At 34.6% G+C, this 26,591-nt stretch overlaps 1 long non-coding RNA gene across 1 annotated transcript in view; it reads right to left on the bottom strand.

Moving 5' to 3' along the window:
* Positions 1-1,657: 1,657 nt before the first annotated feature.
* The window catches only part of LOC107309915 (uncharacterized), an 88,809-nt gene continuing 63,875 nt past the window's right edge, over positions 1,658-26,591 (bottom strand). Inside the window, exon 4 of the long non-coding RNA XR_004306424.2 lies at positions 1,658-2,316. This is a non-coding gene — a long non-coding RNA (uncharacterized LOC107309915). The remainder of the gene's footprint in view (positions 2,317-26,591) is intronic.

Below are 26,591 nucleotides of genomic sequence, written 5' to 3'. Positions count from 1 at the left end.
ATGTATATGTATATGTATATGTATATGTATATGTATATATGAATACAGTTCTCTGGTTGTAATCCCTGATTTATGTGGAAGAGCTGATTAAGATATTCTTCATTGCATGGTATGACAGCTGAACATGGCCATCTATAACGTCTTGTCTTTCATGTCACAGTGGCCACTGCAGAAATACACCACCCACTGGCTCACTGTGCTCGCATCCATTGTTTGATCTCCATAATTGTTCAGCAAATTTGTTGAATGGCAATGAATGCAAATTTTTCCACATGGAAGGATTCAAATTACAACCCAGTGCATCATACTCACTTTCATGTCAGAAATCTTTTTGTCAGAATGCCCCTTTGCTGTCATCTGTCACACAGCAACAAAATGTGATAGAATAATGGTGAGAATATCAATATCAACATCTACTGCCACACCACCAACATCTGCCTCTGATGTTGTGGGCCAGCATTAAAAAAAAAAAAAAAAAAAAGAGAGAGAGAGAGAGAGAGAGGCATTACCTTTGGAGCACGCCTCATATTTACTGAGATGATTATTTAACATCCAGGTCTGAAATTGTTATTCTAAGATATATGTGCTCCAGGTGACATTTACACCTTTTATTAAAAATGGAAAATAAAAATAACAATCCCAGTGTATAGTGAAATTATAACTTCTGTCTGTCTCACCTTTCTTTTTGCTCAAACTGTGCTTCAGATTTCAGCAGACTTTTGTTGTGATACCTACACAAAATTTTTATGTTATTAATGCTATTTGGCTTGGAATGAGCATGGAATTGGTGTAACTAGGGTTCTTGAACTGCCTATTTGGTGCTCCCTTGCACTGAGAAAGCTACCACCCTGAATCCACCCCAGGGCTTCTGACAATAGAAACACAAAAATAATTATTGTAGAGCCAGAGCAACAAGTTTGATTTATTCTCCCACTCATACAGTAGTGAGAAATTTCTGGTCTGCCTGATGGGAACCTATGTGTTGACTGACTCATAGGATTTCCTATGAGGAAATTGCCCCTTGTCTTGTTATTTGACCCTCCTCTTCACCACCATTGCATCTCCTCGTAAAATGCTTTTTCTAGGTGTTGGGTTTTTCTTGTTTGTTTGTTTTGTTGTTTTTATTTGAAAAGCTATTTCTGCCTGCCTTTAATTGGATATGAGATCGAAATTAATTGCATTTTACCTAAGAATGAATGAAGCATGATTAAATAGCAGATAGATAAGATAAATCAGTTTCTTCTATTTTTCTTTGAATGGATTCCTCCTCCTGAATGTCACAGTATTCTTTTACCAAGAATACTGCATTTTTACTATTATGTCTTACATACTGTAGCCATCTATTATTTTACACCCATGAACTTGAGTGTTAGAATATTCATATGTTGTGCTGATAACAGTGTCTGTGACTTAAAAAATTCTGTTTTCAAAACATAACAGCATTTGGGAAAGTCAGTGAAGTGTTCTGAGTATTTTGATAAGTTTCAATTTGTATTTGAAACAAACTGTAAATATCATTCAGGAAATAAAAAATATTTTGTATACCCTGGTTTAGTGCACTTTTTATTACATTTCTGTATTTTATTTAGCTTCCTTTTATCCAAGAGATGTTGTAGTGTTTGATCTTCAAGGGAAAAGAATAACATGTGAAATTCTGTTTGTTGTTTTATACTTTAATCATGATGGGAGGGAGTCCAGAATTGTATGTAGAGTCATATGCCTTTTGTTATTAATGATAGTGTTTAAACAATAAGTTGCTGACAAATTGTGGCAGGTCTACCATACCAACTAAAAACAAACAAACAAACAAACAAAAAACCATCTTAAAATATGATTATGTATTTTGCACTAGTCTTCTGAAAGCTCACCTGTTTCATATCAATCACATGTTCTGCCATGCATTTCAAGTTCAAATTCTGAGAAAGTACTGTTCTTGTAGTCTTTTTCTCCAAAGATATTATCTGCTAAGTGTTCGACCTAAAAAATCAATGAACTTAAGCAGTGAATCAAGAGTATCATGGATAAGTCTTTTCAAAAACTCAAAAGTGAATTGACTTGAATTGAAATCAATTTGCTACCACAAGTTGTTGTGTACTTTTTGTGTTCCAGAGGACTTTTTTTTGCAAAAAATTTTGGAATTTTGCAAGAGAAAGACTTAAGCACATGGATTGAAAGAAGAGGTCTTCACATGCTGGCAGAGAGGGGTGCAGATTACATCTCTGATCTCAAGGATGATGATGCACCTTTGTACATGTAGATACCCCAGAACACACCAAAGGATGCTGTTCCTTGAGAAGTAACGATAGAAATAGCATCCTGAAAACAAAAAGAAAAACAAAACATCAACAAAAACAAATGAACAAACACCACAGGCTTGCAGCATTTCAGTGCAGACTGAATTCTGTCAATTGCAAAAGCATAATATTATTTCCCCAGCTTCATATTATTCCCATGTCCTGTTTCAGGTGTATTTGTTTTGTGATCATCTACTTACAACATGAAAGCCTCCCTTTTTGCTGACGATTAATGGATGGAATAATTAGTTAATCAGTCACAGAGTTCTTAAGCCCATTAAGATTTTCCTACAAAACATAAAATGATTTTTAATTTGCCTTACACTTATTTACTTAAATGAACATATCCTAAATTGCTTTGACGTTAATCTTGTTTATACCTATAAGTGGACTTTTATCTGTACTTGGAATAGTGTCTATCCTATGTGAAACAGGAAATCAAACCAAATTATACCTTCGTAACTACTTCCTTACTGTTTTTCTCAGTTGTTGCTCTGGAAAGTACTTTCCAGTCATTAGGCAAAGTTAATACTGATTTAGATTGGCATGACGGTAAAAGAGTGGCCCACAGGTCTGTGAGACAGGCCTAGTCTGTTTTGGTATGTCTGAAGTGTTAAAATGAATTTGTCTTCTTTTTGATGTTTGTTGGCTCAGTTATTGAGATTTTAATTAAATGAGCGCTAATAATGGCAAATGTTTAAGTTAAAGGCAGCTACTAAATTGAGCTCAACATTTTCCATGAGTGTAACAAAACCTTGTTACTTAGTAGAGCATTAGAGAAAAGAGAAACCCCTTAAAATAACTCTTATTTTTTTAAAAAATAAAAATGACTAATGTGAGTGTTTAACTACAAACTAGGTATGTAGATTATGTATTTTAAAAAAATAATAATGAGGACAATTGAAATTACTTAATAAATAATGCTAAAATCTGTGATGCTATAATATTTTTCATATAAAAGTTTCATACTTTCTTACCAGGAATAATTATGAATTTCCTGTGGTAAAGTTAAATAGCATAATTTATTGTATGAAAATGCTAAAGTTTGAGGAAAGTTGAGAGGATGAGATTAACCTTAATATACAAATTCTAATTTTGGCAAGTGATTATAAACATTTTTTAAGAATATATTTTTGTTTCAATGGGGAGCATGAACTTCAAGCAGAAATTCCATTTTGTTTGGATTGACAAAGTACATACACACTTCAGAAAGTACAGGGTTCATATCTGCCAACATTTTTTGTTTTCAGTCTATAATTTCCATTCTGAACATTCAAAAAAGTTGATAAACAGCATCCACTTCTGAAGTCAAATGGCTTTCTAACTAGTCCCTACTTCTCCACAGTATTCTAAGAAAAAACTATTCTGGCCATACAAGGAAAAACTGAACACAAATTTTTGAAAAATATCTCAAGACTTTTGTGAAGCTGATATCCCAGATTATCAAGCGACAAGTGCTTCCAGACTGCTCTGAAAATCAGACCTAAAACTGCAAAGTGGGAGATTACACTTACAGAAAGAACAGGAGCATAGGTGTGGTGGTTCCGTCCACCACAATTAAGTCCGAGCCATTTCTTAAGAGAACAAGGATTTGTGAATTGGAAACTGACATCAGTAAGCTAGAAAGTTACTTGCATTTCAAGCATTCAGGGACTCCTGTAAATGCAGTTTTAAAAAATGAGTTACACTCCCAAGGTTCTCTTCAACATTTTATCTTCTTCAGCTTATCTGAGTTTAGAAGAAAATTGCAAATTTAGCTCAAGTTCAGCCCATATCTACCAATTGTAATAATAGCACAGGTTTCTTCTCAGCTGCAACTGTGACCTTCATAGATCATTTCTACATAGATTATTCCATACATCACAACAATCATCTGAACTCCACTGTGTCTTGCATCATGTTACCTTATCTCTGGAATTTCATCTCACACCAAACTCCTTATTCCAACTATAAATTTTACCACTACCACATGATACCCCTGTCTTCAAGAACTGTCAAGAAAAAGCAATATTCTGCTATCTGAAACATATTTCTTTGAAGTCACAGCTATGTAAGTTAGTCAAATACAGATATGCATTTTTAATATCACAGTCATTCTTTCCCTTCTCAAGTTCCCTTGATAAAGCTCATGCGAGACTATTTCTGCTATTATTCACCACTTTATCAAACACATTTAAAATTTACTTTGAATTTTAGATGTCCTTCAACACAGACAATTTATTTATTTATTTTAGAAGACTTTTTCCCCCCTGATAAGGATTCTTAAAATTTTACCTGAACAGTAAAGTTCAGAAATGTTATTCTGCAATTCCTGTGACACATATTCTGAAATAAGCCACCTGGGAGTGTGTTTGAAGCTGGTGCTTTGATGTGTCACTCATTTTCCTCCATGTTTAGCTGTAATTGCTTGGAGGTCACTGTATTTTGTCCTTACTCAACCTTCCTGCAAATTCATTTCTCTCCCATGGAATCTCATGGTATTTCTGAACTGCTAGAATAAAGTGAAAAAGCTAAGCTCTGGCTATTTTAATGACAAAAACAAAGCAAAATTGTCTAATGCTGACATTTCAATGGTGATTAATGATTCATATTTTTCCATAATTGGACAGCATATATCTTGACTTTCATTTTTGAATTCAATCTATTCAGTGCCAGTTGGTCTATTTTATCTAAATAACAATATTAAAGGAGTATTATTTTCGTATATTCTTGGTCAGCATAATATTGTGGAAACCACACGCTCAGAACCAAAGTTCATTGTCCCAGTTTATGAGACACACACTGCACAGTCTGCTGTGAGTAGTCTGAAAACAGGAACTGGTTTGATGAGAAATTCTGGTATTTCATTAATCATTTCCACTTCAAGTTAATAGTGAGAAAAACACCATTTTGTCAGCAGGGCATCTGAGTAATGCACTGCTTTGGAGACTCAAGCTGGAAAAGAAAAGACCCACATTCAGGTCTCAAGCGAAAATTTTACATAAACCAAGGAACTGAATATATATATTAAATATATATATTACTTTCCAAATCAGTACTCCCATTTATTTTTTTCTGATGCTGTTGATCTGATGGTATTCCTTTCTCTGATTTTACTAAGAATTTCATCCTGGGTCTGATGAAGATCTGATGATTTTTCTTTTAGATACTTTCTGGTTAAAGCCAACAATGTTTTCCCTGATTTTCAGCAGCATTGCTATTCACTCCAAAAGCTTGTCTAAGACCCAAAGTGATAATGAATAATACAGTAAGTGAGCATACTATAAATTCCAGCAGTGGTTATTATCTTTAACATATAATTTTGAACCTTTAATAATAAACATTGTTAAAACTGTTTTCAGGTTGATAACCTATTTAAATGACAGCAGAATTTCCTCTGCTATTTCAAGACGACATAGAAATTCCAGATTTAGCTGGCAGGGATACCAAACAAGTACTCTACTATTTTTTCTACCTTTGATATGATTTTAGAGCATTCTGAACAATGGATGATAAATCCTTCAGCACCTAAACTGGTATTAGAGTTTAATACTTGCCGACGGAAATCAAGATTGCACTGTTCTTGCATATCTCATTGTCTGGGATAATGGCAGTACTTTCTGAAACAGCATCTACATTTTTATCTTAACAAGACAGCCATATACTAACTGTACAGTGCAGAATTAGCAGATAATCTGTGCACTGCTAGAATTTTTCTAAGCCAGAAAAATAAAATTTTACATGTGTAGGCTATACAATGTATGTATGTATATTTTGACAGCTGTATGCCCTTCCAAAGGTTTTGTAAAGACAGTAGATTCTGGTTCAGTGTTATCTTGGTGGTCTTTTTTTTTTTTTTTCCTTTTTTTTTTTTCTTTCATAATTATATATACAATAGTGAAAACTATTTTTGATAATATACACCATTCTGGAACTGAATGGGACACAGTGAATCTGGTTCTCCCAGAATAGATTTTAAATATATTTATATTAATAATAATGAAAATATCTAGATTCATTTAATTCCAGCTTATTTTTCTTCATATCAGATGTTTAATGTCTTGACATTTTTTATGACAAGCACAGAGTACCTTATGATTCTACTGCTAAGAATGGAGTCTCTTAGTTTTGTACTGCAAATAATATCAGAGGAGGCAATTTATTTTATTTTTCACTTTAATGTGGAAGGCTAGAGTGAATCAGAGAATAAGACAACCCCTTGATTTTACCAAATTTCTAGAGGTGTCAAGATGCAATTATAATATACTTTCCACATTCTTGACAATTTCTTTTTAATATCAAGACCAAAATGAAAACAAACCTTAAATTTTGTTCGGAGGCCTATGGTTCAGACATTTGTTATTCTATTAAAGCATTTCCTCAGTTCTCATTACTTCAGTTTTCTTTCCAAATTATTAAAATAACATAATCCATGTTCTAGAGTATATTACAAATTAATAACTGCATCTACACATGTGTGTGGGAGCATCAGAACCTGCAAGAGCCTTTTCTATTTTTATTTTTTCCCAAGTGTGCTAAATGTAGCACTAACCTCAGTAAAAGCCAACCATTATTGCATTTATAATCAGCTGACTTTCATTTCTGTGTCTGGTCATGGATTTAAATACCCATATGCCAGAAACTGTTTTTGAAACTCTTGATCTTTGGTATACTTATTCCATTTAATCGATTGAGTATTTATTTTTGAAAGAAGTAAAATTAGAGGCAGACTGTGGTCAATTCTGTGACATTTAAAGATTCCTGATGCCTATTAGCATTAAGATAAACAGTCTCCTATTTCTTTTTCACTTTTCAATCTAAATTTGAAGCTGAAGAAGCTGAAGTAAATTCAGAGTATATATGTTTCTTAATTCAAACAATTGCATTAAAATGAGTGTTGTTTTCTGACCTTCCAGGGTTAAAATGAAGTGATTTTCTTTGCAGGAAGATTAGTTTTATATTTTTACTGAATGATTTATTGTTATGAAGCCTCATTAAAACTTGATGGATTCTATAATCATGTTTGCTGATACCTTTACAACATTTACACACTGTCTTCAGTGCCAAAATATATATATATATTTTGAGAGTTGTATTCGTACTGACATTATTTATCATAATTCAATTTTCTGGTGTATTTTCACTGTCTGCAGTAAGAAATATCCACTTATTTTTCATATGGTATTTTCTGAACTAACGGTTGAAGCTGAATACAAATCCCTTTAGATACCAAAGAGCAAATATCTCAGTCCCACAGTTTGCTTAAGGAAAACATCACCACTCCCAGCATATTGTAGGTTCCCTGTGGACTATTTATGGAGATCTGTGGACAGGTTAGAAGTAAAAACATATTGAACAACAATAACAAAAATCCTTCCTATCAACTCTCCAGCCCTTTTCCATGGTTGGAAAATCACCTTGTTATGCCAATGCATATTTGGTAATAACTGAATTTTTCCTCTATAGATAATTCTAAGGAGAGTTACTTTTGAAAATTTATGTAAAATTTGGACTATTCTGTTATGAAAACAACAACAACAACAACAACAACAACAACAAAACACTTTTTATTTATTGGTGGTGTGTTTTGGTTTTGTTTTGTTCATTTATTTTACAGTGTGCTCTCATGGCCAAAAAGGTCAGTGGCATTCTGGAGTATCTTAAAAAGTGCATGGTCAGCAGGTCGAGGGAGGTGATCCTCCCACTCTACTCTGCCCTGGTCAGGCCTCATCTGAAGTACTGTGTCCTGTTCTGGGCTCCTCAGTACAAAAAAGAGAGGGATCTCCTGTAAAGAATCCAGTGGAGGGCCACAAAAATGTTGAAGGGCCTGGAACATCTCCCCTGTGAAGAAAGGCTAAGTGAACTGAGTCTATTTAGCCTTGTGAAAAGAAGACTGAGAGGGGATCTGATCCGGGTTTATAAATAACTGAGGTGTGGGGGGCAAAGAGGCGAGGCCAGACTCTTTTCAGTAGTGTGTGGAGACAGCACAAGGGGAAACAGGCAGAAACTGGAGCATAGGATGTTCCACATGAATGTGTGCACGAACTTCTTCATGGTGAGGGTGATGGAGCACTGGAACAGGCTGCTCAGGGGAGTTGTGAAATTTCCTTCTCTGGAAATATTCAAGACCCGACTGGACACCAAGCTGTGTGACCTGGTGTAGGGAGCCTGCTTTGGCAGGGGGGTTGGACTCGATGACCTCTGGAGGTCACTTTTAACCCCTATGATTCTGTGAGTCTGTGATTCTGTGAAAATATATTTGAAAATTGGCCAATGCTGACCAACTGATGAATTCTGCTCATACTATTCCTTCTAAATTTAATCATTAAGGAGAAAAAAAAGAATCCTAAATTGTCTCTAGTTCCTTCCCAAGCCTGCTCCTGCTTATATTAGTAGTTTTTCCTTGGTCTGCAAAAACATAACCGTCTAGATTTACATTATAATTAGTACTATTGACATTATATATAAAAAGAAAAGCAAGGAATTGGCCAAACAAATTTAGTGTAAGTTGTTCACATCTGAACTGACATAAAATGCTACAATAAACAAAGGTCTTTACATTGTGTTTTCAGTATATCATTACTTAACTGAACAAATGTATTTCAGTTCATGTTCTTGTGCCTTTAAAAAGTATACATTAGTGCTACTTGTAACATAGACTGTTGGATCAGTATAATCATACATCTTTCTGTTTTCAAAATTCATGTCTCCAAACCAGCTCCATGATTATATAAAAGAAAATCTATACTGTGATCTGAGTCAAATGAAGACTATCTTCATACCTCTGGGAGTTGAATTATTGCAGCAATCTAATATAGTAGTAAGCTTTAAGAAATTATGCTTCTTAATTGATTTTTGTTTAAAAAACAATTTGTTCTTTCATTACCACTACTGAAGCATGGAAAAAGCCTGGTTCTTTATTTCTGGAGCTGCAAAGTACATGGGCAATATATACAATTACCCTCTTGGTTTCAACAGAGCTAAGCATTCTAGCTGTCTATAAAGCTACATAGCAACAAGAAATGTGATTGCTGTTTCAAAACTGGACATTTCACTAAGAGCATTGAAAAGACTCTTTTTCCATATAAATGGGTAGAGGTGGTTAAGGAAACCGGCAGTATGGTGGGAAGGAGCATGTGAGCATGCTGGGAGACAGAAGGGAGAGAGGGAGAAAGATTAAGAAAGTTGATTCAAAGAATAAGAAAGTAGTTTCCTTTGCTTTACCAGTGAAGTGCCATACCAAATTCTAGTAGAAAAAAGGAGAAATGTTAAAAATAAAGAATGATTCCTTGAATCAGTTCCATTAAAAAAAGAGCTAAAGGAATTCAAACTGTCATTATCAGCATTCTTTTCAGTGTGGTAACTCATTTGAGGATGCTGATTTATTTTATTTATTTATTTATTTATTTATTTATTTATTTATTTATTTATTTTTAACTAAGTGAGAGCGCAGCATGTCAGCCATAACACCACTTGCAATCACCGTCATACACTTACTGCGCTTTAGCTGCAGTGTGATTTGCAGAAGCAGTGGAAATGGCTGCTGTCAGCTTCAGAACAGATGAGGAACGAAATCTGTCACAAAACTCGAGAACTTAATATATCACTAAAGACAGTTAATTTAGCAGCCATGACCCATGCAGGCAACAGAATTAATAGCAAATCTGTTCAGCAATGAAGTTCTCCTTGCTGTACATTAGAGTCTTAAGTCAATATTCCAATTTCAGCGTTGCTTTCTGTACATCCAGCTCTGGTTCTGCTTCCTCATCACATAGCTCTCTGTTATTTTCATAGCACAGCCTAGTACCACGTTTCTAACATATGCAATCATTATGGTGAAGACATATAAATTGGACTAAAATGTTTTGACTGGGAAGAATTTAGAGGTTACAAGTTAAGACAGGCTGAGGAAGGATTTTTAACTTTTTCAGCACTGGAGCCTTGTACACTATTCAGTAAAGACTAGATGTCCTGTTCTCTCTTCTCTCTTCTCTTTAATTCTGTTATGAGAATTAAAATTAAGAAAACATTTGGCAAAGTGACTTTTTTTTTTTTTTTTTTTTTTTTTGGTCACAGGTGTATGGTGACTGTAAGATGGTAAGACTAATATTGCCATTTTCCTGAGTTTTTTTTAGACACTCTTCTTGCAGTGCCTTTTTATCTTTTTTTTTTCCTGTTAAGAGATCTCCTTGCAATACTGATGAAATGATTTCACCACGTATACAGATGAAATAACAATTTTAAAAAAGCAAATAACAAACAGCAAGAAAAACAATTATAATACAAAAAAAAGTTAGCAATTTCTATCAAGGCTACCTTAAATAACAGGCTTTTTGGCACAGAGTGAAATTGTCTTATCTTGAACATAGTTTTTCTGTGTTGATTGATCCTAAGAAACTTCCTCATGTCTAAAATGCCACAAATATTAACAGAGATGTAAAATACCAATGTCATGGTTTTATGATTTTTGGTTATCAGTATTCCACATCATAACATCATGTACTGCACTGGGAGGTAAGGTTTAATGCGCCAGTTCCAGGTTCCTGTCCCAGAAGAGAAGAACTACATTCCCCAGAAGACTGTTCACTGTTCTGTTTTCATTTCTGCTCAGGGGGAAGAGACAGAAGGCCTTGGTAGGTCACCTGACATCTCTCTTTTTGATTGTCAAGACTCTCTCCTCCCTGCTGCTCAACCTGACTGAGCATCTCACCTCTGCGTTATGGTGAGACCTTCAGTTCTCAGCCACTCTTTCTCTCATTATATTTGATTTATTAACTTCAATTCTGATTATACTGTATTATAGTGTGTTATCTTGCATTCCGCTATCTTATTTAGTAAATTAGTTTGTTTCTCCTCAGATCATTGAAGTTTTTAATTACTCAGGGTCCCCTGTTTCCTTGTGCTGGAGGCGCGGATCTGCAGATCCCTCCGACCTACTAGTCATGGAACTGGGTCAAACCAGCCATAAGCCACTGACAACCAATCAAACAACAGTTCTTCTAAAGTATATGCTCTTTTCTTTCAAGACTGTTTTGTAAGCAGTGTTGTCTGAAAAATTATTGGGAATATTTGTTAACATTATGTTAGCATTCTGTTCTACACTACTAACATTTGCTACTTTGTAAGCAATATTAATAGCAGGACTTTTTGGATTATAGGAACAACATTTTCCCTTATATAACCTATGCATTGGAAAAAAATAAATCTCAGCCCTGCATTACAGAGTAGCTATAAACAAGATAATTAAAATTTCATTAAAATTTGTAACTTCAGTTACTTCAGTGCAACTGGTGTTAAAACAATCTTATTTCAGAAAATTGCTTATATTGATTACATTTTGGTGAAGTTTGGTTTTTTGTTTTTGTTTTTTGTTTTTGTTTTTTTTCCTTTTTTCCCACTTTCTTTCTGGCTTACTAACTAGATGGAATTAGACAGTTTTGCTTTTTGTTAATGCTTTCTATGCCAGGTAATGAACACAGCTCTTTTAGAGCTGCTATGAAAATTCAATCCAGCAGCTGTGAATCATGTGCAGAGCAGGTGCCCCAAGAACCACAGCTGTATTTCCCAGGGAGATGGAGAGTGGTTGTGGAGCTGAGGGTTTAGGGGAAGATTAGCTGAAATGAAACAACAGAAATATATTAAATAGGAGAAACTAGATAAGGTTTCAAGGACACAAGTCCTGTGACAGATCTGGAACCTAAACGACATAAGTTAAATTCAAGATGAGAGCAGCTGCATTTATTTAGAGTCACAGGATGGCTTAGGTCAGTAGGACCTTGAAGATCATTGAGCTCAAGCCCCCAGACATGTCAGAAACATGTCAGTGACATCATCTGAGGAGGGAAAGGAGAATTTTGCCATCTCCAAACTATTGGAGATATTATTAGGGAAAAGAGAGCTGATAAGGTGTTTGCTTTGAAGGAAAGCCTAAAGATGTAATGTGTACTCTGTGAAACACAAAGATTAACTAAAGATGAAAGAAGGAAAGATAAAAAGTATTAAAGAAATCACTATGGAGTTTTCTGAGTACCAAAACTAGCAGTAAAAATGGAAGGGCAATTCTGTAGGAAATGTTTGTTCTGTGGTAGCAAGTTTGCCAGACCTCAAGTGCATGGGGGATAGTAACCCTCCCAACAAAGGACTCTGAGGATGCTTGAGATAGCATTGCATGGGGCAGCAACACTACCACTGTGGTCTGTTCAGAGCATTTGAGCAAGGGCACAGGGATTTGATGAAGCACTTGACACTTTAGCATCTAAGTTGGAGAAGTAGGGTGTATGAAGAGGAGTAGAGATTTGGAGACAGCATCTTCTAAGGTAAGATGCTGAATTTTGTTCAGGTTTTGGGCCATAGTGATTTTCCTTTATTTGTTTTTTCTTGTCTTTAAATCTTAAAATATAGATTTGTCAAACATTTTAAATCAGTATAAAAAAAAATATGCCAAAAGAGCATTAAATTCTAGCCAAATGTGCACTATTTAGAAATATTTTTATCAACACTTCTTAGGAAATATGATTTACTAATCTTGAGAAAATAAACCATGCTACATAGGACATATACTGATAGAAAACAGGGAAAATAATGCTAAAATAAATAATTCTAGGTAATTTTAATATTTCTAAACTAATTTAGTTGTAGGTCTTGTATGCTATCACTTCATTGGTTCTTCGCTTTTTAGCACAGCTGTTTACATAAACATTTCAGTGCAGAATTGACTGTTTTCTGTATTATTGCTTTTTGTGAAGAATTTGTTCTTGTATACCAAGTGTTGCTTTCTTGTTTTCATAAACACACTTTAAGATCACTGGTTTGTCAAAGGACTGGAATGTGTATTTGCTTTATACACCCTTATGTGCACCTGCAGTGATGAGTAAACAGATATGTAATCATCTGTATTCTAATCTCTTATTTAGCCTATATATTTGTGCTTTCTTTCTGGGTTGTTTTTGTTTGAAAATGCCTTTTGAACTATGTAGCAAACACAGGGCTACTTGAAATTTTAAAGTGGAGTAGTTCAAATAAAAGTTCAAATAAATGTTCCCAGTGTTCAGCAAACACTCAGTGCCAGCTCTGTCCAGCAATATCAAATATTATTTACCTAATTTTATGACTCCTGCAGTGGAAAGAAGTTTCCATGCTGCTTTCATGGAAGTCTTGTACAATCTGATTTGTCTAGTTCTAAGGTTGAAAGATGACAAGATAAAAAAGAGTCTTTGAAAAAGGGAGGCAGAGAAATGACACTTGCAGTTTAGGAAGCTTGAATTTTCACCCAAGATTTTTATCTATTTCATATCCTAATAAGACATTCCAGTTAATTCAGATCCAAAAATATCTTAAAAACTTGTTTAAATAAATACTTTTGATTATATGAATAATGACAGTAGCAAAAATTCTTGGTAGCTGCTGGTTGTAAGGAAATTGCTCTGCTGCTTTGAATTCTGTGAAGCTGTAGGAAAACTGTAGGAGTTTTTTTGAGATTCTCTTCACTGAGAGAGAAGAATCTAACTTTTGTAATGTTTGACAGAACCTTCAAAATCAAAATGACTGATGCAAATCAAAGGACATGTATAAAGTTACTATGGAGAAGCTCATACATTTCCACAGTGTTTGTAGATGTGATGAACTACAGAAGAAAATGTTCTCTGATCCTTATTAAGTTAGGGCAAAACTTTCTCTGATTTTATCAGAAGAGAAATTCATCTGCTTTGTAGAATGCCACCTGGGAAGCTGGTGACTTTAATCATATGTACAAAACAGAATATTACTCTTGTACCAGACACCATGGGGGTATTTCTTCCAGTTAAAGAACTGAACACTAAATGTTTTTCTGCATGAATGTCATCTTAGGAAATCTGTACTTTTGAAATACAGATAAAATGCACATGTATTTTTCATATGGTGATATATTAATATTTCAATTCACATTGCATGCAGTTGGCTACATTCTGTGATTGTGATAGTCAGCAGCGATTGTAATAATTTCTTCTTGTCATTTAGAACATTGCCCAATGCATTGGACAGTATTGTTAAGGACAGAAAAGTGATTTACTCATGATATCACACTAAGCCAATGTTGAATACATGTTACCAGAGTTTTGGCTTTAACCACTTCATATTTCATCTTGAAATGTCCTGAGCTTACTTTGACAGCATTTTGTTTAGCTGTACACAGGTTTTCTTGCTTCTCTTCCTACTCCAGATATTTAAATTAAAAGAAACATATGAAAAGAATGATCAAAAAGATGGCACAGGAACGTTTTGTAATATAGAGCCTATGTTAGGTGAAAAGGAACATTATTTTTCTTGTGTTCTTATAGGAGGGAAGTTTTTAATGTTTAACAGTGGGTTATTGATCACTGCTGTCTTATTGATGAATCCTTTTAATCTCACATGGCTGTTATATGTCAAATGTATAATGTTTGGTATCAGCACCACATGCAGCAAACATTTCCACATTAACAAAAGATTACAGGACACGTATAAATATTTTTTAACATATCTGTTACATAAATGAAATGAGTTGAATTAAAAAAAAATAAAATTATAATGAGCCATAATACCAGTGTGTTTGTTGTTTCTCAGCCTCTTACTGCACGCTTTTTGATTACGTACTCTGTGCATTAAAACAATTTCATTTTGCTTTGTATGCGTAAAAACTAGAAAGGTCTTTTTGATAGAAGATAGATAATCAATATTATTAGTTCACAGCTATATCTTAATCTCATTCAGCAATGAAATGCCTTTGAAACCGGGTAGTATTGGGTGAGTCTGTCTAGAAGTATCACAGCTAGAAAAGAAAAAAATCACTGATAGGACAAAATAAAAGCTTTACTACCGAGGTTTGTATAATTAATGGGAATTTTAATGGTTTCGTAAGAGGAAAGATAAAGGTCAGTCAATACATACTGATAGTTGGGAAGTGTGCAGATGAACAAATTTCAGTTTAAATCTGGTTTTGTTCTGACTGGGAGAAAAAATACATGACTGATATTCTTGCAGAACATGGGCTCAGGGAGTACAAGGACTGAACATCTTGTGAGTTGTCCTGCAAAAGGGCAGCTTTAAATAGTGGGGATATTTTCAGTCTAAGCAGTAAGCTATCATCATCCAAATTTCAATAAAATAGAAGCTTCCCATACTGTGTTCAGTGAAAAGTTATGTTAAGACTCAGACATTAAGTTGTCCGAGGATATTACACAGATTCTCTATTATGCAAAGAGATCCTGAATTTAGATGACCTATGTGTTTTCCAGACTTGCTTTGGTAGACTGAAGCTTAAAGTATGTAAACCAGACATGTATGAAAGGTACAAAGTGAAAAGGGAAAGTGAACAGAGAATATGTAAGAAATCTTACATATTCAAAAACGCAAGATCAGTTTGCTGTTTTAATCTTCCATGATTTCCATAGAGCCTATGGTGATCTTTTCTGTAAGGATATCTGCGGAAACCTACTCAACTTTTCTGTGGGATAGCCTTCACTGAAAGAGCTTTCTGGAATAAGATAGAGCTACATATAGAATGTGTTTTCAAGTTTAAAGGATGTCTTATTTTTTTCAGAATCCCTGAAACCTAGCTTCAAATGACTTAACATAGGCAATCAGTAACATATGAGGAAATTTGATACCCAGGATAAATACAAACAGGTAGCAGAGAGATCAGAACAACCATATTCATCTTGGAGAATTACAACCGGGATATCAAGAACTTGACCAATAGGAAAACTGAGAGGTTATGATGAATATAGTCAGAAGAGCCCAAGCAGTTCTTCAGTTTCCCCTTAAGTAGTGGCTAATTAACTGAGTCACTCTCCAGGCTCTGTAGTTTGTGCAGACATGATTTTAGTGGATTGTAAGTTAAGTTAAAATGACAAGCTAAGTAATTCTTGCACTTGCTGACACATTCGTGCATTGATCTGAACGAAGATCTGCAGCTGATGATGACACAGGGCTTTCAGGAACATGGCAAGACTGGGAAGTTTCCCCAGAAAATAGAAGACTACAGATGGCAGATGAAAAGTCTCATTTGGAGCTGTGATTTCCCATTAGCTTTGGTATGATGAAGAGACACTAAAATATACTATTAAGGTGATCTAGAATTTGATGTGAAAGCAGGAATAGGCAGAGAATAAGCAAACAAAATTAGAAAAGAATATTCTGTCTTCAGAAAATAAAGATATAAATATAGAGGGAAAGTTGCTTTGTTATTAGTAAAATTACATATACAGTACTTATATATAGATGTAATATATGCATATCCTATATATATATCTTTTATCTCATATTAGACAAACATATAAAAACAAAGGAATGCATCTACAAAGTATTACATATTTAGAAGCATAGAATGCACATTTGAAAATGCCCAAAATGTAATTTAACTTTTGTGTAGGACTTTGCCAAGATAATGAAGAAACCAGTACTTCCTGTTCTGGTCTTTCATTTTAACCACTTAAAGCACTTGATTTAAATGCCATTGTAGGATGCACTGGACTTCTGAACTTGGCAGCTATACTTCTTCCTTTCACACTCATAAATATGTAATGTAAGAATGTGCAGAAAGATCTTCTATGATTCATACCAAATATGGAACAAAGTTGTAAAAAATATATGAGAATACTTTTCCATTTGTCTCTGTCTATCTTAGATCTCTAAAAGAGTCACTTTTCAAGAGTTGTATAGAACCATACAACTGAAGTTTGAGTATAAATAACAAGTACTTTTCAATATTCCTCAGTCTGTTAAACCTGGGGAAGACCTCAAGAAAGACAATCTTTGTGACATACAGTTTGGCAAAAAGATTTATTTAATAATGATTAGAATTGTTTTAGGGGGGTTTTGTACAACCTCTTCTCTAGCAGCAAGCAGCAACAGAAGAGTCTTTTTGAACCTTTGGAATTAATTCTGAATTATGGATTAAGCAAAAAAGGGAAAACCTTTAAAACAGTTTATAATTTAGCACATTGGAGATAATTTTTGTGTTGCTTTACAATCATATTTGTATGGAGAAAGCATAGAGTGCTTCCTTTTCTATTTTCTTTATAGAATAGAATCAAAGAAGAGATGTTGTTAGTTCAAATGAGAAAAAAGTCTGTGCTAAAAATCGATGATACATAATAATCCTGTGTTTCACTGAAAATTCTGTACAAAAATGCACATTTGAAACACTCAGATACACACTTAAACATTTTTCTTCATAATAATGAAAAATGCTGTCAACCTCTAGGATTTTATACTCAGTCACTCTATCAGTCAGCTGGCCAAGGCACACTAATTTTAAATTGTTAGTGATTTTTACACGTCAATACTGCCCGCAGCTCAAAAGATTCAAAACAAAATTTGGTTGATGAATGTTTCTTAAGGCTTTTTTAAAATTAGATGTCAAATAAAAGTGGTGGATGCTGCCTTTTGCTACACAGACATTTAATTTAGGAGAAATTAGCCATCTAAAAAACCTCAGCAACTCAGTTACCAACAGAGATAAAAGTCTGGTTGTTAAAACCAATGGGAACTGGAGACGTGCTTTAGTTTCTCCAGACAAGAAGGAGAAGAAATTAAAGTCTACTTCTTATTTCATTCAGGGAAGAAGGAAAATTGGAAAATGAGTACTACTGGAGAGCAAGCATGTCTGTCTTTCTGTAAGAAAAGATGGCGTGTTTGGAAAGAAAATAGAAATAATTTTGGTGGTAGCAGATGCCTTAAGCAGAATCCAAATGCCTTGATTTAATCATTTATAATCTGAACACAAGTTGTCAGTACACAATTACAAAAAAGGCATAATCCCTTGGCATTTTGGCAAATACTGCAGACAGTATGAGTAGTTTATGAATATAAGGTACAGTAAGATTTATTTCTCACTGAAAATGATGTTTGACATCTCTTACAACAGTCTAGACCTCTATTTTTAAAGACTAAAATATAGAAAATAACATTTCAGAATGGAATAAATACAGTGATTATGAAGCCAATAATGGTAATAATGAAACTTGAGAAAACCTATAAATACGTTACAATTTCTGAAACGTTAATAGCAAATGCTAAGGTGGTTTGAATAAAAAGGAGAACACAGATTCTTCCTCCTGCTCAAGGAGACAAAATGAGTTACAGTGCTTGTGTTACTGGTTATTTTTGTTGCTTGGTTCATTGGTTTGTTTGTTGTTTTTGGTGTTGTGTGTTTGCATGTCAATGCTTTTTAAATTTCTTTGTCAATGAGGTCTTCAGTCATTGTTATGAATAAATGTGTGATAGAAAGGACCACAGTCATCTTCATCTTTCTATTCTGATAGCCAGAAAGGTGGATAAGAATGAGGTGGTGGTGATATTAATGAGTCATGAACAGATGGATGGCTGATATTATAACACTAATACTTGCATACCTGACATTAATATGATGATTTATTAATATGATGATATATTAATGTCAGGTATCCTAGTATTTGTAAGGGTAAAGGTTGTATGAAATGGAGGGGTTGATTACAATTTTCTAATGAGGTCAGAATAGCTATTAGTCATGGGGAAATGAAAAAACGTTTTAGTATAGTGTTCAATGTAACTCCAGAGGCAGTCCCTCATGTCACATAGGAAAAGCTGTACCTTTAAAAAAAAAGGGGGGGGGGGTGGGGGGGGGGTGGGGGGATAGAAGGTCTCTTTAATTCCTTTAGTTATGCTTGCAAGCATCAAGCTTTGTGTTTTTGTTTGTTTTTTTTTTTCTTAAAAGTTAATGTCTCTCCATGAAAGAATTAACGTTTTGTTTTGAATAGAAGATAGAGATGAAAATGCTATTTTGAGAGACCCTTTTAAGTGGGAAGTGATTCCCAGTACTTCTAGATCAAAAATTACCAAAATCATCAATGTCACAGCAAGAGAAATTTTTAGACTACTCGCAATTTACCAAAAACACATTTATTTCACAGTTTACTTCTAAGCTTCTGGTACAGATGGCAAGCAAAACAATTAATGTTTTGCAAAGTGGCAAAGGCTAAGCCTTCCATGGGAACTAAATCTGTATATTGATAGTTGTCGGAGAAAGATTTGTCAGGATTTACATATTTCAGACTTTAAAATGGCAGAGATAAATCTGCTCTCTTCTGCTCTGCACAATCAAATGCAATAGCTTTTTCCCTTTAATGTTCCTATGTATCTGTTTTATGAAATGTTACATCATTTTAAGAAAACTCTCAATCAGACTCCCTGTGGAAAAGTGTTACATCTTTTTAACAACTTTATTTTTTCTTCATTCAAAGACTTGACACTAATCTGATTCAGACAGTATCTTCAAATTAATTGAACTACATATCCACTTGTTTTACAATATGAACAGATGGAGATCAGCCAGGGGAAATCAGCTGTGTTCTCCTACTTTTGCTATTTATTAGACTATACATTATGCTATTGGAGAAGCTCTTCTTTTTTCAAAAGCTAGGCTTTGAAAAAATGGCCTACAGAGTCCTATAAAATTTAATCATATAGCACAGCTCTAGAATCAACAGTGTACATATATTTTATGCACAAAACATACAAAAATACAATTTCAGTGTTATCTCTTTCTGAATATATATACATACATGCATATATTCTTGTTTGAATACCCACAAAGGTAAGATCAGTCACTGACACAGTATGAGAAAAGATGTAGGTGTGTAGAACTGCTTATGTAAGATCATCTGGAATGTAGCTTGATTTGTATCTAGGAATATGCTGTAGGCTCCTCTTAGTTAAGTGATTGTATATGTACATCAAAGATGTGACTCCTTGAGATCCAGGTGGATGTCAAGTATCATAGTATCATAGTCTCATGTGGGTTGGAAGGGACCTTAGAGATCATCAAGGCCAACCCCCGGGATTCAAGTCTCCTGTGTAGCAGAGCGGCACTTCTACCACTTGCACCACAGGGGGGATTCGAACCCAGGGCCTCTGGTGTTGCAACATGGCATTCCTACCACTGCGCCACCGGGGCACACATATACATACAAGTAAAAGCAAAAATGAATGTTGGTCATTGGAAAAAAAATAGGTCTTCTGTAGTAAGAGTTCTTTCTATAACACATGTGCCATGAAGAGACACAATCAGTTTCTGGACTTGAACACTGTACTTTATGGCTGCTACAGTGCAACATATGTGGAACCCTGGCTTACCTTCAACTGTTTTACTTACAGAGTTTCTAGATTTTAGGTAAACACTGATAACCTAGATTTCTATTTGATTTTATCATCTACATTCTTTTTATGCCTGCAAACAGCACTGTTACCTTGTTGCTTCCTTACACTTCTGGCAGTTCTGATAGTCCTATTTTCTCCTTTTTGCTGTTCATGGGGCACCCTGCAGTATCTCTTTTATGTGCTGCTTCCTAATAAAAAATTAAACAAACAAATAAAAATTTCCTTTTTCATAGATAGAATGTATATCATCTAATACGAAGAAGCACAGACAAATATGTGGCAGGTTTGGCAGGACTTCTGAGGGGGACCAAACTGTCTGTGAGGCTCAGGCATGCTTTCTGATGTCTCTCAGCAGTGCCCCCAGCTCTGCATGAGTGCTGTGCAGACAGACAGCCTATATATTCTCAGATGTTTGTCAGGATGATAATGAGATCATTTAAGTGATGACAAATAGACAGATGGTGAAGTGCATCTTGGCTGTTTCACTTTCAGGAGGCAGAAGAAAGATTTTTCTTTTTCAGGGAAACAGCCAACAGAGAATGGATTAAGTTCTTCTATACCACAATGGTCTCATGAAAGGTCAAAATGAGATTCTTTTTGCTGAGAATAAAAAAGATGTCTTAAATGCTTCACTTTCTTAAATATAATGTCTTAGCAATAAATCGCTATATAATGTCCAGTTATGTCCTTTAAATAATTGTGTGGTGAAGTAACCTACCTCCTCAAACACCTTCTATGTCTATGCCCTAAGCCTTAAACAATTCATTAAACATCGTCTTGCATGTAATGGTGCACACAAGAAATAAGTTAAAGTCTTGCAGTTTTGAACATTAGTGATTGTGTAAAATAAAACAATCAATTCGATACAAAATGTCTTGTATATAAAGAAAATGAATAAAAACCCCCAAACCCTAAGTAGTTTTGAAATCAATTGATTCTCAGTGTGTTAAAGATTAGTGTTCTTTATTTATAGATGGGAATTTTCAGGAATAGTACAGCAACCTGGAAATCTAAGAAGAGAAGTGAGATGAATTGTGTGCTTTCAGAAAAATACTCAGAGTCCATCAAACTCAATCTAATTTGTTTTACTGACTCAGTGGGCTAGAGAGGAGGCCTATGTTTTCAGGATAGTTAGATGAATGAGTAATTCTTGAGCCATGAAGAGATTTTAGCCAGTTTAGAAGATCATATTTTCATCTAACAGAAGTCAGGAGAGGTGCTTTGCTTTGGGATTTTTGTTTATTTTTTTTCTTTCCATAAATAACATTGCTCTTATCCTAAAGTTAGCAGAGATTACATAACATATGTGAGGAAGAAATAAGGCTAGTAAGAATCGCTATTTTTCTTAATCTTTCTTCTTATCATTAAATCTTTGTAGTCAAGCATGACATTGCCAAGGTGGGCGTGACCAAGTCAGACTTGGTGGGTTGCAGTGATTGTACATCCGTGCACTTGATATCACCTTTTATATCACAACGAATGGAACTGTTTCAGATTTGAGCTTGCCTGGGTTGCTTTATCTTCTCATTCCAGTACCCAAAAAGGTGTGAAAAAAGAGTCCATATGAAATGTGGAACTTGTGATAAGATGAAAAACTACAGTCTGACTAAACATTTTGCTGTTATAGATGCATAGAGAATCCTTTACATTGGTAAAAGTATTTAGGAGGAGAAATATTAAGAGATTAAGAAAAGCATTAGAGTAAATGGAGAAGGAAATTATTTTGTGTATGTTTATATGTTAATATGGAAATTTATATCATCTACAAAGTATTTCTGAGTGAAGAAAGTAAATACAGTTTTATAGCAAAGGCTGAGAGGTCTGGAAGTCATCATGTAATTGCTGATAATACCACAAGACTAGGGCTACTTCAAAGCAGTAGAAAAAGTTCTCATGTACATCCTCAGTAAAATTAGTTTTCAGTTCTTTAGTCAAACTGTTGAGTATCTTATTTTACGTCAGTAATGAGACTGAGTTCCAGAATTTTGATTATGGCTCTTTCTTTCTGAATTTTTATTCAGATACTTCTAGCAATGTTATTTAGTTGAGTTCTGTTGACCCTGTAAAGTAAAGCTCTGTTGTGGTGGGAAAAAATGTGAGCTGTGTATGCTGGCTGGAGAAATGTGAGTGATGTGGTTTCTTGGTGTGCACTGTGGAACTAGGAGGAAGCAATTGCTCTCTTCCATGAAGTTTTAATTACGGTTTATTTTCAGAGCTGTGCAGTTTCTTGAAGTTTGAGCTGAGATTTCTGAGAAAAGGGGGTTTCCTTTTTCTTTGTGACCTGCTGTGAAGCCACTCAAGGGCATACACACTATGAATAAACAAACTGAATAGAGCTCTATGTCACTAGTTTCCCTTTCATCAAAATGTCGATTCTAAAAGGCTAAAATACTGGGTATGGCTTGATAAAAGTACAATAGAATGCGTTCTACAACTTTATGCTAAAGCTTGAAAAATAAAAAGCATAAGAGGTAAATAAAGAAGCTAGCTGAAGTGAAAGGGCAAGGACAGAACAGAGGGGGATATCCTTGATTTTAAGTAACAATCACCAGTGGACCAACTACCAGGTAGTTGTACCTTGCTATTTGTATAGCTTTTACTAGAAATTACAGACATTGAAAATATATATAGTACAGAAAAAAACCCTAACACTTAGGGATTTTTTAATTTTTTTTTTCACTTATTCATATTGATTTAGAGTACCAAAGAAAAATCTGCTGTAACCTTGCAATGTTATTATTTGATTTCATCTAGGAGCACTGGTTTCCCAGAGTTTAAGCAGTATCATCTAAGTCTTAGACTTAATTTATATAAATTTATTTGAAATCATTGTGGTTTTATATCCCACTTTTTTTTTTTTTTTTTTTTTTTATGCACTATATTGACACTCTTTTTAGTAGAATGATGTTAAAAGTTACTGTTGGATCATATGTGCTTAGCTATCTCATGACCCATCTTTGAAATTGTAACTTCTGTCATATTGAGAGCATGTTGCTGACTTTCACTCCTTCACAAATTGAAATTTATTAGTTTGCCAAAGGATATGAGAACTCTAGTCCCAGATACTGATTAGTTAACAATCTTCTAGTCCTCAGTCCTGAAGAGGCAAATTTTATGCATACAGCCTCTGCCCTCATTTTCCATAATTTTGCACCTGCATGCGAATTTTGGAAAATCCCATATAGGAGAATCAGTGTAGAGAATATAAACCTCAGTATATAGAGAATATAGCCTCAGTAACAGTGCATTTGACTTAGCTAGAACTTTATATAACTAGATGAACTTCAACATGGAAGGAAAAAATAAAAGCAAATAAATTATTAAGAAGATTATTTTAGAATTTGAAGTTTAGCAAACTGAATGTATTTTTATATGACATTGTGTTTTCCAGTTCTGACTTCACAGAAATCTGATGTATCCTTGTTTTTTTCTACCACCATAGTGACACAGATGGGGTGAAGAAGGATCTGTTTTCATCTACTGAACTGTGTTTTTGGCTGGATTGAAAGCTTTGTGACCAAGAGATTTACAGATACACTATTTATTCTCTAGGATTGTTGAAGATAACATGAGTGAGAAAATACAATTTAAATTATACTAAAAGCAGTTTGGAAAATTCAGAATGTTACAGTTTTCTTCCACTAGCAAGGAGAACCTCTCTAAATGCTGCCCTACTGCCCTACTTAGTCAAGGAAGAAAGCTGTCTTGGAAATTATGCAGAATAAATCTGTGTCTTTCCAAAAGAGGTGAAAAATAATTTGGATTATATGAGAACTCTGGAGTAAATACAGTGAGCCACAGAGAGTTGGTTCTTCTGCTCTCTAACTGTAACTGTCGGTTTGGTGGTCAAGCAACAATCTTTTCAAAGGCCTTCTTATTCTGCCTTCTCAAATCTCTTTTTCCATATGTAATAGCATACAAGTTTCCTCTGTCAAACTCTATTAAGGAAGGAGCTGTGAGTTTCAGTTCTGTTTTAACCCCATCAGCAGCTCAGCACCACACAGCCACTCACTCACTCTCACAAATGGGATGGGGGACAGAATCAGAAAGGTGGAAGTGTGAGAACCAGTGGATTAAAATAAAGGCCATTTACAAGGTAGAGCAAAAACAGTGCACATGAGGAAAGCAGAAAAGCAAATGCATTCACTATGCCCCGTCCCCAGGCAGGCAGTCAGTCACTCCCAGGAAGACAAGGCTCATTATGCATAATGGTTTCTTGGGAAGACAAATACCATCTCTCCAAATGTCTCCCCATTCCTCTTTTACCCTAGCTTTTCTTGCTGAGCATGATACCTTATGGTATGAGATGTCCCTTTGTTCAAGTCTGGGCCAGTGGCCCTGGCTGTGTCCCCTCTCAGAACCTTGTACCCCCACAGCTCCTCACTGGCAGGGCATCATGAGGAGCAGAAGAGTCCTTGACTCTGTGTAAGCATTGTTCAGCAACAATAAAAACATCCACAGTGTTTTCCTCAAAAATAATAAAAAAAAAAAAAAGCAATATATGAGCCTCTATGAAGAAATTTAATTCTATCCCAACCAAAACCATGACAGTTCTGCATGAGAAGAAGTGCTGAAAACGATTCAGGTACAAGAAATACAAAACAGGATTAAGTGGCCACAAGTCAGTGAACATCTCACTAGTCATGCTAGTTCTTGCCTTTACTAAACATAAATAAATAAATAAATAAATAAAATAAAATAAAATAAAAAATCAGTATGATTCCTATTTTAATAAGGCGTCTCTTTACATAATTACTTTCTTAAACTATGAATACAGTTTAAAAAGCATTTCTATCTCTTAGCAACATATTCTTGCATTCTTTTTCAAACTAAAGATCATTTCCTTTTCAAACTCAATCTTGTCAACAACAGCCCATTAAAATATTCTCTGGTAAATTTCCAATATGATGGAAGTAAACTGTCATGATTAAAGCAGTAGCTTGTGTGGGCCTTCATAGATAAGTTTTCAAACCCCAACAAGGAAATTGAAATGTTTTGACTGGGTATTTCATTTGGTTATGGCAACAACTACTATAAAATATTTCAAGAGGAAATTAACAGCATTAAGGACATGTCCTTCTTGTTGGAAAATAAATTTATGGCTGTATGCACAATAAGAATGTGGTGTTTTCTACAGAGATACACAAATGTATGTGCTTGATATACATGGTGGATAATAATTTTAATTTTTATTTTATTTTTTCCTGAGAACAAACCTCTGAGAGAATTTCTTCAACATTTCACATTTAGTTTTCAGCTTGATCTGTCATAGCCCAAAGGCTATAACATTGGTCAAGTTCTGTCCATTTCATAGGATCATAGGAGAGAAACAAGGACAAACAAGTCCAAAACCACTTTATTATTATTGTTGTTGTTGCTATTGTTGTTATTTTTAAAGCACTAGTTTTGGCTTTGGGAATCAGTTCTTATTTTGACTTCTGATTTCCTAGGAGATCTGAGAAAGAGAAGGCTGAACATGTCTGTGCAGTGCAGCAAAGCTTGCTGTACACTGAGCCTAAGCAGTGCTAGCTGTGCAGCACCTGCAGAGAAACAGATCATGATATGCTGCATGTGGCATAAAGTTTTGTAATGTCTGGTGTATCTCCTCTGATCAAAACATTTAAGCTCTAATGTGTCTGTTGTGCAGGCTACAAAAGCCTTTAATCTAGGCTTGAGTTTCCCTAGTCATTGGTCCAAAACTAGCTAGTTTTTATTTCAACATAGAGAATAATGTAGTCCGTTAGGTCTCTGCATTAATGTTCACGAGTGGGTGAAACTTCACCTAGTCAATTTCAATACTCAAGCATCCTTATCTCTTTACAAACTACATAACATAACTGCTTACACATCTAATTTTACAACAGTATTTTTCGGCCTCAGTAGTTCTCATCTCCCACTTTACAACTTGTGAAGTGATTGCTGAGGTATTAAAAAAAAAAAAAAGAATAAACATGTGCCTGAAGTTTTATTTGTTGTTAAAAGAAAGCTAAAAACTAGCTTATCCATGTCACTAATAAAAAACAATAATAATAATAATTACCAAAAAGAAAAACTAGAGCAATAAACACTTCACTGATTTGCTAAAATCACGCAGGGTTCTATTAATTAAAAATAAAATGCCATTTGTGACATAATATCCATTTGAGGCCCTATGACCTAAGT

The sequence above is a fragment of the Coturnix japonica genome, chromosome 2 (assembly GCF_054131305.1).
Source record: "Coturnix japonica strain WE chromosome 2, WE-NBRP24, whole genome shotgun sequence".
In the NCBI taxonomy this organism is placed as follows: domain Eukaryota; kingdom Metazoa; phylum Chordata; class Aves; order Galliformes; family Phasianidae; genus Coturnix; species Coturnix japonica.
Note: the sequence above shows the minus strand (reverse complement) of the source record. Positions and strands in the feature narration are given on the sequence as shown.